This window comes from Nomia melanderi, chromosome 1, assembly GCF_051020985.1.
Source record: "Nomia melanderi isolate GNS246 chromosome 1, iyNomMela1, whole genome shotgun sequence".
NCBI lineage: Eukaryota > Metazoa > Arthropoda > Insecta > Hymenoptera > Halictidae > Nomia > Nomia melanderi.
This window is the reverse complement of record NC_134999.1, coordinates 36,689,267-36,706,135: the sequence shown is the minus strand read 5'-3', so window position 1 is coordinate 36,706,135 and position 16,869 is coordinate 36,689,267. Positions and strand designations below refer to the sequence as shown.

General features: G+C 43.8%; 1 protein-coding gene across 5 annotated transcripts in view; it reads left to right on the top strand.

Moving 5' to 3' along the window:
• LOC116423879 (defective proboscis extension response 7) overlaps positions 1–16,869 on the top strand; it is a 233,502-nt gene that overhangs the window by 147,066 nt on the left and 69,567 nt on the right. The window lies entirely within an intron of this gene.

The following is a 16,869-nucleotide window of genomic DNA, read 5'->3' as shown; positions in this document are numbered from 1 at the left end:
TATGAGGGTGATTGTGGATACTAGATGTCTGGACGCTTGGAAATTATAATTCTGTACACATTTTTCTCGTAACTAGAAATCTCTAGTGGTTTTGAGAGAGTTAGGAACCTCCAATGAAAACTGTAGGTTGCCAATGTGTTGTAATTGTGGATAAAGAAATAATAAATGTAGATTATACATGAATTCACCATAGAAAGGTATACATTTTCTTGTGAATTCAAGTTACACGCATATCATTGTGGATACTATGTGCTCGGCAATTTTAATGCTCCGCAAATTTTTCTCATAACCAGAGATCTCTACCTCCGCCAGAGTTAAGAACCTCCATCGCTGCTCGCGAGATTATTTGACGGCGGCTTAGCTCCTCGCGCGAAACATCGAATACAAAATGTCTACAGCTGCTAAGGAGAGATGCTTCTCGGTAAAAACTTTCTTCATTAGATCGTGTCGCGGAATTTACGCGCCTCCGAATATTGCGGAACTGCGCATGGACACTGTCATTTGCCCGCCGCGAGAATTTTGCAATCCACCCCTTCATACTTCGTCGTTAATAATTTACAGGAACGCTGTGAAATTTTTCGTCCGCTTTAACTTCGTGTTTAAGGACGAAATATCAGTGACAACGAAATGATCTCGCAGTTTGCTGTACGTGCGACGAATGATACCGATTTTAATTAGAAACGTGCCGGAAGTAGTCGCGAGTTTCGCTCGTCATTACTCGCGGAGGGGTTAAGATAAGCTGCGAGAGGAGTTACGAGTTTGTAACCGTCAGAGTTGGCGGTAAAAAGCGGAGACAGCTGTGAAGTATATCGCAGGATCGCGCGACAAAGCGCTGTCTCGCGCACCGCCGGTCGCAAGAAGCAATCTCGGAATTAGCGCTCGACGCGGGGAATAAGTGGCTGGATGCGTTCCAAGTAGCACGGGTCTGGTAGCGGTCAGACACGTCGAGTAGAACGCTCACGCCGCTGGTCAGCCGATTTGCAAGTGAAATAGGCTCGTTCCTCGGCGGGCGTACCGAATAAACCGCGGCTCAGCGTCCATTCAAGCGTCCCGAAGTAGAATATCTGTTGGTGCCGTGAATGCACGTATGTAGAATAATGTGTAATAAGAGAATGATCAAGTGGAACGAGATTGCTACGGTCAGACTGGTATTTCACTGCGAAATTTTGTTCCCGTGCAGCTTAACGGACTCATTACGAGCGCTGCACGAAGCTTCGTGATTTTTTAAACATCACCTTCAGGCTGCAGTGAGCATTTCCCTCGAATTATATTACTGATACAATGCATACAATTAATTACGAAATTCTCAATTATGTATTGAAATTACCGGGCTTCGTGGAACTCCACAGACCGATACGAATACCATTGAACTATATCTTTCGATAATATTCAGCTGATACGAGACTGGACTTAGGAGTCTCCTTCCAGAGAAGCTTCATTACAACCTCATTAACGCTTCTCCCGTGGAACACTTAATCAGTCGCGCGAGTGGATCCCCCTGTACTTTCCGGGGGGAGTAATTTGTTTCAAATTGTAACTCTAAGGTTATTACGCTGCCTCGCGGAAACTCGGCGGAACCGAGCACTTTTTCACGAAAGTTCGAGAATGAAAAGCCTCTTTCTATCCGCAAACACCGAGCAACCGTTTCCAATACGTCATCTCCGACGTTCCCTCCGCGAAGCATTTTCTTCTCCCGACAACACCGAAGTCACAGGGAAGAATCAAGTCCGCGAAACACTTATTTGCACGGCGCGGCGCAACAAATGGGCCCGGAAACGAAGATTGACAGAGAACAGCCGGCGGAGCGGCGCAAGGAAAATCGCTAGCGCTGATCGAATCTGTCAAGCGGTGAAAAAATATTGGTACCTCCGGCCGGGGAAAGATGAATGCGCGGGAGCAATGAGCGCGCCGCCGCTTGTTTCTCTCTCTTTCCGCTTTCGCGCCTCTCCTTGTCTCTCCAGTGCGCGCACGCTGACACCTAATTTTCCGCGCTTCAACCCTAATCTGACTGATTCTCCGACTGTCTGCCTGGAATATACGGGGACGCGAATCTCAACGGTTTCTCGGGATTGTCTCGTCGCCGGGGCGAAGCCCGCGGAACGAAATCCTGCCGAGCGCGCCTCGATTCCGGCCGTCGTTCCGCGAGCGAGCACCGCGAATTATCCGCAATACTTTAAAATAACGCGGCCGGGTTGTCCGTTACTAGGCCAGCGCTCGGGGAAGGTAATGGCGGCGCCGTCGTCGGTACGTGAGACGGTGCCTCGAAATCTCGGGCGGAGTTGGGGCGGGTCGGGACGGTCGGAGAGGTCGAAATCATGCCTCGATTTGCCCTGAAATCGCGGCCAGGAGCACGGTAAATTATTCAATAAACCAGTCACGAATGCACATTTTTCTTTGAAGGCAACGACAGGGAATAGGATCCGTCCCAGAACTCAATTCCCCGAGCGTAACGGCGTGCGGGTCGCCCGGAAATTTCCGGGGCTGCAATTTGTTAAAGTTCGCGATACTTGTCCCTCCATTCTCTTTTCAACGGTGCCTTTTCTTTCGCTGTATTTATGGCCGGCATAAATCGCCGCCGTTCGTTCGGTGACTCAGCCGCGACTTGGACGTGAGCTGGAAGCATTTAACACGTTCAACGCCGGATGAATTTCAGTTACTTAAAACGCGAGCGTCGGTGATTGTATTGATACGGTTTCAACCCTTAGCACTCCAGGTTGTTTTGTAATCTTTCAGAAACTGCTACTAATTTTTATGGTATTCCTAACGAAAATGAGAAATGCTATTTCTTCGATCTTTTATTTTTCTTCTCAGTATAAAATTTGGATGTGTGGAAAAGCTAATAATTTTAGGGTAGTTTCTTTAAGATTCATTAAAATATTTAATATTGTAACTAGTGCAGTATTGGAGCCTACAGAGTTTAAAGGGTTAAACATCTATTGAACGGAAGTTTCTAAGTTACGGAAGAGAATAAGGAATTCGATTTTGTAGATTTTACTTTGGATTTGTGTTATACGTATCTATAATGTTTCATGAACGTAGAATTAGCAATTAAACGATAGACTGAATATCACGCATTATCGTTCAATGTATTAATTTACGTGGGACTTGGACTGGTTGAAGACTAGTCTCGTTGTAGCTCGGTGTTATCGATAGTTCACTTAGAACTTTGGACTTTATAAAATATAAAGTTAGCTAAACTTATCACCTCATTTATCCAGTGCTTTGCTTCTGCAAAATCTCAAACATTCTTAACCCTTAGCACTCCAGATGGTTTCGTAATCTATCAGCAACTGCAACTAATTTTTATAGTCTCCATAGCGAAAATGAAAAATGCTACAACATTTCTTAGATCTTTTATTTTACTTCTTACTGCAAAATGTGAATATGTGAAGAATGTAATAATTGTAGGATAGTTTCTTTAAGATTCATTCAAATATCAAATATCTAATATACCCTAAAAATTGACATCCATTAGACTCATTAAGCCCCAATCTCATGCCAACCTTCAAAGACTTTCTTCATCCACATTCTAAATTCACTCGATCCAAATTTACTCACAGCTGGGCTACCGAGTATAAATCATATAAACCCAGACTTTTTACAAGACCTAAAATACATCCGGCCGAAACTGAACAAAGACCACTTGTTCCTTTTGTTTTCACATTCATTCAAATATCTAATATTATTCCTGGTGCAATACTGGAGCCTACAGAGTTAGGTTAAAACTCTCAATCATTCCTACATACCCTAAAAATTCAAACCCATTAGACTCATTAAGCCCCAATCTCATGCCAACCTTCAAAGACTTTCTTCATCCACATTCTAAATTCACTCGATCCAAATTTACTCACAGCTGGGCTACCAAGTATAAATCATAGGAACCCAGACTTTTTACAAGACCTAACATACATCCGGCCGAAACTGAACAAAGACCACTTGTTCCTTTTGTTTCCACATTATTTACGACTAGCATAAATCGACACGGATTGGTTGCCGGACTCCCGCGAAACTTTTGCGAACGTATGGTCGGCGCGCAGTGGGTTTTACCGGGGTCACGCTGTCCGGCGGCCTCCAGAGAACGAAAGCCCTCGATATAAATCGCCGCGGGGCTCTAATTCTCACCGCAGTTTATATGTTATTGCATCTATCACGCGTACGTGACCCGGATTCGCGGGACGGGTCGTTGGGACGCGGCGCCACCCTTAGGTCGGCTACGTGGCAACGTGCAACGGGCGCCGTTGCTCGGCTAACCCCGCGACAAAACGTGCGCAAGGAAATTTATAACGAAATATTTCGGGCGCGGGTCGCGCTTCCTTGCCGGTACCTGTTGTGTCGTTCGGCAAACGTGTCCAAGTCGCGGAGCTGATTAGACGCGAGTGTCTAATTAGGAACTTCACGTCGCGAACAGGTACCGGGAACGCGTCGGCGCTTTACGTGCTGTCAACCCTGTCTTCATTACTGTAATATTCCGTCTCGGCGTTGGGAGCTGCGGAATCTGGGCCGACAGTGATCATTGAATTTCGGGAATGAGGATTTTACTTCGAGCTGTCGCGTCGATATGGAAAGATACTACGCCTTGTACGGCTTGCGATCGTAGTGTGTATTGTCTAATGAGTGCCTTTGTGTGTTTGTGTGTTACGAAATTGGTGTGGTATTATGGTAATTGGAATTGGGTCAGTATTTATTATTAGAGTGCGAGGTTGAGTTGCAAGGAAGACTGTTTTTGAGTGTGATTGTCATTTTGTGAGTTAGTGTGACTGTGATTTTGTTTTTGGGTTGAGTGTAATTAAATTAGGTCAGTATTTATTATTACAGTGTGAGGTGGAGTTGTAAAGAAGACTGTTTTTGAGTTAGTGTGATTCTCGTTTTGTTTGTGAGTTATTGTGACTGTCATTTTGTTTTTGGGTTGAGTATAATTGAACGTAATTTTCGTGTAGTTTTGTGAAATAGATAAGGTTAAAGAGAGGAATGATGGGATCGAAGAACATAGCAATTTAAGTTTTGGAATCAATGCACTGTTTGAACGGTAACTTCAGAGGATAACTTTAAATTGATCTTGTAGCATGGAGCTATCGCACAGATAAAGAGCATTAGAGTCTACGAGGTATAAGCTGCAATTTCCCATTGGAAATATTAGCCAGTAACAGATAGAATCTTGTAGACCTTTGAAGTCCTAAAATCCACGAAGTAGAACATTTCTAACCAACTTCAACCTCTAAATCAATTCTCCTGATCTCGTTGAACCCCTGCAACTGCAAATCAATCGAAACCACTTTCCAACACTTCAACCCCCGCTGAAAAGCAGCGGCGAAACAAATCTCTTCCAAGTATCAGCGGAAACTAACTGCAAATGATTTATGTTCACCGTAACGAGAATCTTGAGATCTAGAAACTCAAATCATCCAAGTGCCACTGTGTACTGATCATCGAAGATTCTAACGTTGAGAAGAAAATTCCTTAACACTCTCAGTATTAAACACTCAATTAATTATACCATAATTCAACACAGAAGGATTTAGAAAACAACCATTTTCGAACATTTTCTCAAACCTACAACTCTTCTCCCCTTTAATAAAGACTTCCCAAATCTAATTAGAATCTCCATTTAAATAGATCATTAACTATTAACTAGAATTTTCTAGTTAATACTTCTATTAACTTAATTTCCTATTAACTAGAAGAATATATTCTCATTAGGAATTCACCGGAAAATTTCGAATACTTGATAAACAAAAGAATCTAAAGAAGCTAAATCAGTAGGGTGAAACTCTAACAGATATACATAATCACCAAATACCACCGGAATATTTAATATTCCCCATCGAATCAATGCGTAATTACAAGCTTACCAGCCGAAGATTAACACTTTGCGTAGCGGTTAATTTTCGGAAAACTAGATTGCGACTGGCAATTTCCAGTCAGATCAATTCACATCATTACACACAGAAGAACTCAGACATATTGTCAATATATTTCAAACAGATAATCAATTCGAATCAAATTGAATATTTCTTTAAACCCTCTGGTAATTAGCGAAGTTGCGTAGCTAAGTGTCTTTATTAAAAACGAAATTTCTCTACCAGTGCGTAATGTGTTAACATTCGAAATTTATGCAGAAAATAAATTGCCTTCCGAAGGGAGGGGCTACGGTCGGAAAACATTATTCCAATTAGACCTAACCAAGACCTAACCAAAACCTAACCAAGATCAATTCACATCATTATACAAAGAGAAACTCACATACATTGTCAGGTAATATATTTCAAACAGATAATCAATTCGAATCAAATTGAATATTTCTTTAAACCCTCTGGTAATTATCAAAGTTGCGTAGCTAAGCGTCTTTATTAAAAACGAGATGTCTCGTTACCAGTGCGCAATGTGTTAACATTAGAAATTTATGCAGAAAATAAATTGCGTTCCGAAGGGAGGGGCCACGGATATTAGAGTCGGCAGTCGGAAGACATTATTCCAATTAGGGGACGGCATTAGTCTACTCAGCGGTCGCGCACGATCCGGGGGAAGTTTGTAAAAGTTTATCCCCCAGATTTCTTATTCCCTGCCGCTTATCCCCGAGGATAAGACGTATCGCGGGGCCGCAAGGCGAGCGGGACCCGCGGAAACCCGGGGTCGGAGCGACGGGATTGAAGTCGTAATAAATTATTGAAATCCGATGGCGTTCAACGCCGGCCGTCGGAGAGTGATCCAATGAATATGTAACAGCCGATACTAACCAATTCCGAGCATTATATGTTTGATATCAATTTCCTCGTCGCGACCGAATATTTCGCGATGCAACGCCGAGGGGCTGAGGCTATGGACGAAAGGGGGCAGTTGTTTTAATCCTCCTCGAGATACCTTTTTTCCATTGGAAGTTATTAAGGTATTAAGCTGTTATATTATATATTCTAGAATTGATTTTCGTCGTATATTGTTAGCTGTTGTTTTGTCATTATTATTCATTATTTTCTGTACAATTAAATAAAGTATACTTATACATAATTATCACATACTTATATTCATTATATACTTTATAATATATAACAGCTTAATACTTTTTTCCATTGGAAGTTATTAAGGTATTAAGCTGTTATATTATAGATTCTAGAATTGATTTGAATCATATATTGTTAGCTATTGTTTTGTTATTATTATTCATTATTTTCTCTGCAATTTAAGCTAGTCTATGTAATCATATATAATTATAAAGTGTACTTATAAAGTATATAATGAATATAAGTATGTGATAATTATATATATAACAGCTTAATACCTCTTTTCCATTGGAAACTATTAAGGCATTAAGATAAAAGAATTCAATATATAGGTGTTTTCACTTTAAAAGTTAATATCAAGGCTAATGTAATAACGAAAATTAGCAATATGTTAAACAGTCACTACTACACAAAACGATATTCATTAGAAAAATCAAAATTTCATGCAAATCAACTCTATTCTCAATTTCTATAACGTTAGACTCGAAACGCGAACTATCCATTGTCACTGAAAAAGCTTCATAACACACCCATAACATGAAAAATAAATATATCCAACTTACGTTAACTCAATACCTCACAACCTTCATCTAAACCATTGTCTCGTATCACCCACACATTTTAATCCATCCAGTCCTATCCAGAAACTGTTCGTTCAGCCGCACCGTGCGTCGTTCGATTATTCTCCGCATATTATTTCTACCCGTTTATGCGGCTTTTTAATTAATTTGCAAATGAACGCCGATGGAAATTAACAGGCGATCGCGGAGGCCCGATCCCCGGCTGCAATCAGCGATATTTATATCCGTAGGATCGCGACGTTCCGTACGTCGAAATTGTAGAATATGAAACGCGTTGACGGATTACAGGGCCGCCGTTGAATCGTCCATTGTCCCCGGCGAGCGCGGAACAGTCCGACCGTTAACGTGGATTCTGTACGGGCGTAATCGGACACGACGACGCGCCCGTGATTATATTATAATTCGTATTTGTAATTCCGACAATTAGTTCCGCAGCGGAGCCGTTCGTCCGGCTAATTTTCTCGCGGTTGGGAAATTAATTCCGCGCGATTCTTTCGATGTCGCGGGCTCGCGGCAGTCGGAGTTTCTATGGGCGCTTCAATTCGAAACGCTTCGCTCTGTGACAGGTTAAACTGTCGCGCAAATGGAGTATACACTTCGCGTGTATCGTGTGTCGATGATACTTGCGATCGAGTTCGTCGCCGATGACTTCCCGGGTAAACATTCCACTGCGCTTTTCCGTGGATTCGCTTTTCGAGAGATGATTTCGCGTTGTACACTGGAATCCGTCGCTTGTCGGGGTTATTTTAATTGGTCGATGTAATTATTACGTTGTTCGGGTTTAATCAGCTCGATTGGAGGCAGGTGTTGGTTGTGTTTAGGTTCTACCTTTTCTGCTTTGAGTATTCTTTCAACGTCAGAGTTTATCGTCTTATACAAGTTCAAGTTCCTCCGGTAACGAACACTTAGAATTAACTTGACACCGTGGCAGAGGAAAACGATGCTCGCTTCCATTTAGTATGCGGCCGAAGAGTATTGCCTTTGTTGTGCCGCTTAAGACGTGCATTATTCATGGCGAATAAACATCGATTACCTGGCGGAAGGTGGAAAGCATTGTTGGTGAATCCTTTTACAATGTCCTACATCATTTCCTTGTAATACTGTGTTCGAATAGGTATTCTCAGTTTACGAATTCGTTAATTAGTGGAACGTAAATATACTTGTTTCAATTTGTAGCTTGAAGCTCTACAAATATTAACATAGAATTGTGCGGATGGCAATTTTCACTAAGGTCAACTTATATTACTATACATAGAAAAACTTGGATGTCATATTGTTATGTAATATATTTTAAATAGATAATCAATTCGAACTAAATTTTATATTTCTCAATACTGTGGTAATTAGCGAAGGTGCATAGCTAAGTGTCTTCATACAAAAACGAGATTTCTCGTTACCTGTACGCAATGTGTTACAAGATTTCAAATCCCAAATCCCAAATTTCAAATTTCAAATTTCAAATTTCAAATTTCAAATTTCAAATTTCAAATTTCAAATTTCAGATTTCAGATTTCAAATTTCAAATTTCAAATTTCGCATCTCAAGTCCAAGCACCATATGTAGTACACATTAATTTTGTAATAAAATATAAGGAACACATCGTCAAGAATAGCTATATACGTCACAAAGCACCAAAAACATTAAGAAACGATATCAAAATATATAAAATTAAAAAGAAACTTCAATATAACTTAATATTTTATTTAAAAAATCAATGCAGTTCATAATCAAAATAGTGGCATTCAACGTGTTAACAATCTTCCCCTACTTGTAACAACATTCATTTCTCAGCGAGCATCGCGCCGAGTAATTCCAAGTTCCACGAAAAACGCTAAGTGCGAAACGCTCCCGCGAAGTTCCCTCGGGCTTCGAGCTGATCTCCGGCAATTCCATTCATCCTTTCCACCCTTCCCGGCGCTTTAAAACGCGCTCGAAATGATTATCCGTCGATGCTCGGAGGTATCTTCGTTCCCTACACCTCGTCAGACACTCGACGGTCCCTTTGATTGACCGTAAGCATTACGAAACGCGGGCCGGCCTCATTATGCCTCGCATCCAGCCACGCGGTTTCCACGGTGTGCCAACCCCTTTCGCATCCACCGAGACATCGACGTCATCACCGTAAGCGACGTCTCGCGTTCCGCGACGCCCGAGAGCACGGCTCCGTCGGGGGTTGCTTCTTTTGTCTGGCTGCAATTACGACGTTCCCCCATTCAAAACAATCTCCTACCCTATGCGATTGTCACCCGCACGATTCTCTGTGTCGATGCGCGGCTCTTAACAGTCGGCTTGGTTCTCGTAGTTTCTTGACGTTCGAACTACTGGATATATGGTGATGACTCATTGTGAATTTTTTCGTTTATGGTTGTGAGGATATAGATGAATTTCTGATAATTAATGGTATTAATATTATTAAGTGACTAGAAGTGATCTACATTTCTTCGTTATTGAGGATATAGATGATTTTCTGATAATTAATAGTATTAATATTATTAAGTGAATAGAAGTTATATAATTTCTTCGTTTATGGTTGTGAGGATATAGATGAATTTCTAATAATTAATGGTATTAATATTATTAAGTGACTAGAAGTGATCTACATTTCTTCGTTATTGAGGATATAGATGATTTTCTGATAATTAATAGTATTAATATTATTAAGTGAGTAGAAGTTATATAATTTCTTCGTTTATGGTTATTGAGGATATAGATGGTTTTCTGATAATTAATACTACTAAAATTATTAAGTGAGTAGAAGTGATCTACATTTCTTCATTTATGGTTATTGAGGATATCGATGATTTTCCGAATAATTACTAATACTAAAATTCTCAAGCGAGTCGTGATCTACATTTAAAGCTACTAATTTCATTTTCTAATTACTCTAAGAACTGAGATCTTAATGAATTCTGTGATTTTTCTAAGAAAACACAAAGTAATCGATAGGGTGGCTAATGGCTCAGTTAAGTGAAGTGATCGAAACGAGTTGAATAAAATATAAATCAATCGAAATTTCCATTACGCTACTATTGTAATTAACATATGAAAGTTACGAATTGTTAGTTTAACTGCTGAGTGGTTCTACCGTTAATTCCTCGCAGGCTTCATCGGACTGTAGTAAATATGTTTCGAAAATAAACACAACTGTAGGCAGACATTTTTTGCCAAGAGGGTCGCCGAGTATGGACGTTAATTAAAAAGTTCCAAGTAGCACGCGTCCCCCCGTTAGAGAGGATTTTTACTGTCAGGTCCGCGAGCTATCAATTTCCCTTTTGTTTTAGGGAGTTTCGGGGCTGATTGCGCCCGAACAACGGGAGTTCTCCATCGGTAACGGGCTGCGAAAGTTCCCTTAGATCCGAGACTCTTCGGGATACTGTGGCCGCGTTTTAATTACTGCGATAATAATCGACGCGGAAATTCGACGCTGGAACGGGGTATATAGGCTCCCGTCGAAGAATTAATGAGGGACCAAAGGATTCTAAATTGGGGCGGAGGCTCTAAACTGGCGTCATAATGACGCGGTAAATGTTTATCAAGGCGATTCTCATTCTGCGTCAAGTACCGACTTTCTCCCCGACACTTTAATCACTCACTCCCTAACTAAAATAAAAACATCCCTTCCTTATCATCCTCCACTACTCCAACGATTAAACAAACCACGCAACTATAAAACACAATTTCCTATACAAACTCCTCGATAATCCAACTCTAGAACATCAATTATAAAATCTGCTAATCTAACTCCCGTCAGCCTTTCCCAAACTCAAAGAACCAAGTGTATGCGTTTAGATGTAAAAACCCTTTTGCGAGCCTATCCTAGCAGCAATAAAGCCCAGGGACCCATTGCTTGTCGTTTTTAGTTGATCCGTGGATTGAGCCCAAGGTAGGCGATAGCTACGAATTTTATGTCTGCATGTAATTTAAAGTCGAGGCGATCCTTGGGGCTATTGCTGCTATGGTAGTTAGAAATTTCCGGGTCTCCGGCTAACGGAACCAACCGACAGACCGCTGGCGAGGAAGTAGGGTTTTCCCAATTTTTGGGAAAAACCAACCCCAATCACGCGTCCGTCACTCCCCGCCACTAACGGAGAGATATATATTGTACGCCGACCAACCGGCATTATTCATTGCACATTTAGAAATTGAAAGATGGAATTGAGAAACGGTAGACTGTGTCACTTCTTTCGCGTTCCCCAAAGTACATCCTCCGAGTCCCCAACGCCCCATCATTCGGTTTTCTTCCTGCATGATCAAGATTTCTAGACTAATTTGACAACAATCAATGTTGTTCATTACCCACGAATCAAAGCAAAAGGTGCTTTTGAATATTCGAACCAAAGGTATTTTGGTAATTGCTGCTATGGTCGTTAGAAATTTCCGAGTCTCCGGCTAACGGAACCAACCGACAGACCGCTGGCTGGCAAGTCGGGTTTTCCCAATTTTTGCGAAAAACCAACCCCAACCACGCGTCCGTCACTCCCCGCCACTAACGGAGAGATATATATTGTACGCCGACCAACCGGCATTATTCATTGCACATTGAGAAATTGAAGGATTGAATTGAGAAACCGTAGACTGTCACTTCTTTCGCGCTCCCCAAAATACATCCTCCGAGTCCCCAACGCCCTGAATCGGTTTCCCTCCTACACAAGTTAAGTCGAAACTAAAATCCCATTCCCTTTGAACCTTCATCACGAAACACTACCCTACACGTATCTCGTGCCTCATCGCGGAACAGCGCCGATCAAGAGGCAACCACGGAAAAAAGGGATCCTCATCGAAACATCAATCGCGTGGCTCCGATCCGCAGTCAGTCCGATGATTCCTTGCCCGGCGTCAAAGAAAAAGAAAGGTCGGCCCGATCACGCGACGCTTGCTCAGCCCCGCGATGACTGGTGTCCCCGGCCCGTTCAAAGGGGACACCAGGGATTGGAAACGCCGCGATGAACGCCGTGTCCCGGGGCGAAAGGGAGCGCAGCTTTTGATTAGTCGCCTCGGTCCCTCTCCTGTCCACGAGGCATTCCCGCGATCACCGAGACAGGCTGCGGGCTGGATGGGTAGCGGGACCGCGGGGCAGGGGCGAGGCTGCGACGTCTGGTATCGAGTCGCGACCGGATCGATTAGCAAACTCGTTTTCGCTCTGTGCACAGACGCCGGATTGAAACGAAGGGCTGATACAGGAGGGTTTCCGCGCGAGGCCGGCTGGAGAGGGGAAAAAAAGTTCCATGAAGGGTTGCGGGCTGCCGGGGGGGCGGGCGGGGGAGCCGCTCGTAATATTCCGCGATCGTTATTGCGAACGTATCTCCGATGGAAATGATTTTCAAGCCGCAGACTGCACACCTAACCATCATCTCCGTTAATGACTGTCGCCCAGCGAATGGCTGCCGCGCGCACAAAACGCCGGCCTCCCCCCCGCCGCCGCCCACGCGACTGTCTGCGCGCACGAAGGGAAAATCCCCTTCAATCGGCAGCCGGCGCTACCCTCTTCCGTGAATGTGTAATAGGCGGGGGAGGGGCGGGGGCGCGCTGATCTCGAATGCGCTCCGTTCTTCGCGCTTCTTCGCCGAGCCCTCGACCAGCCGCGCTGTCTTTTTCGGCGTCCCGCCATTGTCTGAGATTACGCGGAAGGGCGCCAAGCCGAAACACCCCATACAGGTCCGGCGAACCGAACCACCCTCGGCAGCCCGTTCGTTATTTACTCCTGCGGTGTGGTTTCCCTCTGCTTCTTTCTCCTCGCGTTCGGCGCGCGGTAGGAATCGTCGGGCGCGAACGCTGTGGTCAATTGGAACTATGGTATCGAATTGCTGGATAGAACTGTGGATGAATTGGCGAAGGTGAACGAAATGAATTATGGAAATATTTTCCTTGATTCTGTTTATTGACGGTGTCGTGGAGATTCGTGAAGTAAGCAACGCGCGCAGAATGAGGGTCGCTAAACTCTGAATGCTGTGGTCAATTGAAACTATCGTATCGAATTGAAGGATAGAACTGTGGATGAAATGGTGAACAAAATGAATTATAGAAATATTTTCCTCGACACTGTTTATTGAGGGTGTCGCGAAGATTCGCGATGTAAGTAACGCGCGCAGAATGAGAGTCGCTAATCTCTGAATGCTGTGGTCAATTGGAACTATGGTATCGAATTGAAGGATAGAACTGTGGAGGAACTGGTGAACAAAATGAATTATAGAAATATTTTCCTTGACTCTGTACATTGACGGTGTCGCGGAAATTCGCGATGTAAGTAACGCGCACAGAATGAGAGTCGCTGCACTCTCGTCGGAAAATATATACTGGCGCAAGAAAGAAAGAAAGGTGGAAAAGTAGGAGAAGATCGAGAAGAGAAAAGATTCGGAAGATAAAGGAGAAAAAGGATAACGGTGAAATGCAAGTAAAGAGATGTGTAATAGTGGAAAGTTTCCAGGCCTGCAAGGGCCTGCCCGTCTAACTGGGCAGTTCCGAGCGAGGCCTGGAAAACCGTTGGAAAATCCCGCAGGTCCGTGCGGGTCTAGTCGCCAAATGTGCGATTGTATGAAGCAGACTCGCGCGGAGGAACGGTTATAACGGTAGAAAGTGAAGAAGAAAAAACCAGTGGCGTAGGGCAGCTTTTCGGCCGCCACAGAACGTTTGCAACTTTTGGAAGTACAGCGTTGTCTTGGGAACAAGTTGGAAGGAATTAGGATTAGGGCACTCTGGGAACGGAATTTTGTTTCGTTGGATAGAGGAGAGGATTAATGTTTGATGTGGACTGATTTTGATGTTTGATGCTTTTGAACGTGGATTTGAGGAAATTAGAAACTCTAGATTTGGTTTACGGATTTGAATTTTGGTTAGACTTCATTCCGATTTAATCTACTTCTGCTTTATGATGGACGAAATGCGTGTTAGCTGTGGAGTCATGAGTCCGAGGTAACGTAGACTCGACGAAGACAAGTATCCTTGCCTGAAACTTGATCCATAAACAACTTCGTCTTCCGAACGAACTTCCCACGCGTATTTCTCCATCGATCCTAGGAATGAGTGCGAATGAAGCTTTAACGAGGTTGCGGGTGGAATTTCGTAGTTCATCCCCGCGTTGCTCCTACCCAGGAGGTTAAAGTTGAAGGTGAAATTGAAGTCGAGACACGATATAAAATTTTGATCTCATCTCGCAGTTCCTTGTCGGGGAATCTTGGAACTCGTTACACTTCCGGCCGCGTCTTTATTGGATCCCCTGTTCGCAGACACGCTCCGCCGTGCCTTCTTCTTCTGTTGCGTGCTCCGCGCGCGGCATACTGACTACGGGCCCTCTTAATATCGCACAATTTGGGACGCAATATGTGCGAAAGACAAAGCTTTGCTCAATAAAAGTACCGTGTATAAATAATCTTCGGACGAGAAGCTTCTTTGATCCTTTCGCTCCGCGAAACACAGACTTAACCCCTCGTCTACATCGGACTGCTCGCCGGGAAAATTGTTTTTCCCCCATGCATCTTTTACACGTTCTAAAAGATTCTTCCGCGAGACGTATCGTAACATCCAGCCCGGAATATACTTCGCTCCATTCATATTTAATGCACAATATACTGCTTGAAACTTCGAAATGATCTCGGTCGAAGCGTAAACGAACTAAAAGCACGGAATAGTCAGCCGTAAAACACCCTATTCCTATTCCCATACATATTCCCCGGGAGCTATCTCGAAAACATCCCTCCGCGAGAACACGCTCCCGCCGGCGTAACCATCATCTACTCACAATTCCTCGCGAGAATCGCTCCCGAACGCGGCAAAGAAATAAAGAACGAATTCCCCCGCCGCGTCTCGAATACGTCGAGTTCCCCGTATCGAATACCGTTTCCCTCGTAAACCCCTCGATTCACGGGTCCGCGCCGGTCTCAAAGAATTCCAGCGCCGCGTCGGGCGCGTCGAATCGGCGGGAAGCGCGCTTTGTGTATTCCGAAGCGGATCGGAGACGTTCCACGGGTCCTCTGTCGCGGATGAAAGGATCCGCGGCGATTCCGGATTCAAAGACTCGCGCGAGGTCCGAGAGAGAGAGAGAGAGAAAGAGAGGGAGAGAAGCTGGTCGGACGGTTTCAGGGCGGCGGCTCCAGATCCCAAGGAACTGCGGGCATTCTGATCCCCGGCGGTCGCCGCAACTTCGGAAGATTTAGGGGAGGTCAGGCTCTCATTTGGCAGCCAATTACAATGCCACCGGCAATAGCGTCGAATCCAGTGGCGGAACTACGGTCGGCGAACACCGGTCGAATTGCTACCAATAGCGGTGGAGCCGTGCGGTTTGCGACAGCTCTGCGGCTCGCGTTGACCTCCCGACCCTCCGCGCCGCTCGCCGACCATTCGTCCTCGTTGCTGCGAGCCCGACGTGACCATTCAACGGACCCCGGTCCGACGTACTTTATCCTTCGACACGGCTAGGCCCCTCAAGAGTTTATGTTTGCCGCGGGCTAAGCGAACCGATGGGTAGCTGTAACGCCGGCTATCATTGCATGCGTAATTGAAACACCATAAACCACGCCGGGAATCCTTGGTAAGCTTCATATCAGCCGAATTATTGCGCGTGTACGCGCCCTGCCGCTCTTAATGCCCTTCTGCGCGCCGTTTACGAGCTTGGATTCCCCCGATTTCACCCCCGGCCGGGTTCACGTGGGCTGCTGTTGCCGGCGAGATTCGGGAGAGGAGGTTCGTGAAGGTTAATGGCGGTCAAATGGAAATTTTTGGGGATTCTTAGGTAATAGTTGTCTTGATTCGGATGCATGTTGGGTTGAATAGTAATACTTTTGTTTGGTATTCTGGTTGAAGAGAGATTTGATTGTCTTCTATTATTTTCAAGATAAATTTCACATCTGTATTATCTAGTTTCGTCTGATGTATCTAAATAGCACGAAGCTAGATGATCCAATAATTGTACCAATAAGTTCTTCAAGCCTTTAATAGCTCAATCTACTAAACTAGATTTTGCAACAATTGGTTTCCACTGTGTTCTTTAATTTGAAGATAAATTTCACGTCTGTATTATCTAGTTTCATCTGATATATCTATATAGCACGAAGCTACATGCTCCAATAACTGTACCAATAAGTTCTTCAAGCTTTCAATAGTTCCATCTACTAAGCTTGGTGTTGTAACAATTGCTTTCCACTGTGTTCTATTATTTTCAAGATAAATTTCCCACCTGTATTGACTAGTTTCATCCGATATATCTAAATAGCACGAAGCTAGATGATGCAATAATTGTACCAATAAGTTCTTCAAGCTTTCAATAGCTCAATCTACTAAGCTTGGTGTTGCAACAATTG